The sequence below is a fragment of the Trachymyrmex septentrionalis genome, unplaced genomic scaffold (genome assembly GCF_001594115.1).
Source record: "Trachymyrmex septentrionalis isolate Tsep2-gDNA-1 unplaced genomic scaffold, Tsep1.0 scaffold75, whole genome shotgun sequence".
Lineage (NCBI taxonomy): Eukaryota > Metazoa > Arthropoda > Insecta > Hymenoptera > Formicidae > Trachymyrmex > Trachymyrmex septentrionalis.
The window spans coordinates 342,347-343,264 of NW_017305938.1; the positions used below are offsets into that span (position 1 = coordinate 342,347).

The following is a 918-nucleotide window of genomic DNA, read 5'->3' on the forward strand; positions in this document are numbered from 1 at the left end:
ACTCTAACAAATATAAATCAAGTGATATAATTTATAAATTGTTGAAATTTATTTTACAATGTAGTATTTTTTTTTAAGAAAACACTTTACATATGAGTCTGTTACATTTATGTGTAACAATCTATTTTTATATACTAGTGTAGTATATAAGATTATTATCAGTTTCTAAGTAAAGCAAAAGAGACATTTTCAATTAATAGGGTTTTTTTATTTATTCATAAAAATAAACAATTTCATTCTATAATCTAATCTTAAAGGACAGTTTACACTAGTTTATAGCTCTGTAACGTTTGTAATTAATTCTTGGCATTTGAATTGCTCGAAGATCACGTGATCAAGCTCGCCATCTGCTAGCTCGCATCTCAGATTTACGTTGCCGAACGCACCTAGTCACGTGATCGGCCATGCGCGATATGAATGCGCGATCGGCACGGAAACGAGGACGGCGAGGAACGGTAGCGCGTGCGCCGGAAGATTTCGGCTCGTGAGATGCATCATTTCTGGCCAATGAAAATCGGCGTTCCACGTTTCATATCTTCAACACCGGCGTTCACTGGCGCTCAGGTGCTTCCGGTACCGAGCAGATTGATGTGCCCGTCTGTGTCTTTACGGCGCCTTCGTTCGTGTATTCGTGTGTCGCCAAGTTCCTCTAGCGGTGCTCTGCCTCTGCGCGCATTTGCTGACACAGTGCCGTCGATACCACTACACAGTACAAGTACAAGCCGCGTAAACGACGATACGTACGAAATCGCGAACTGTTTTTATAATTAATACCACGGACTTACGCCACTTACGAGCTCTGTGTCTGTGGCGTTCGCTCGATCGCTCGAGGCATCACCGACTCTCGCAAAATCGTTCGCGACACCGTCGGCTTCCCGCGCGATAATCAACCGCTGCCGGTCGTGCCGAGGTGCCCCC

At 43.9% G+C, this 918-nt stretch overlaps 1 long non-coding RNA gene across 1 annotated transcript in view; it reads right to left on the reverse strand.

The window, feature by feature from the left end:
- Positions 1 to 315: 315 nt before the first annotated feature.
- LOC108754078 overlaps positions 316 to 918 on the reverse strand; it is an 11,417-nt gene continuing 10,814 nt past the window's right edge. The window contains exon 3 of the long non-coding RNA XR_001939687.1: positions 316 to 386. This is a non-coding gene — a long non-coding RNA (uncharacterized LOC108754078). The remainder of the gene's footprint in view (positions 387 to 918) is intronic.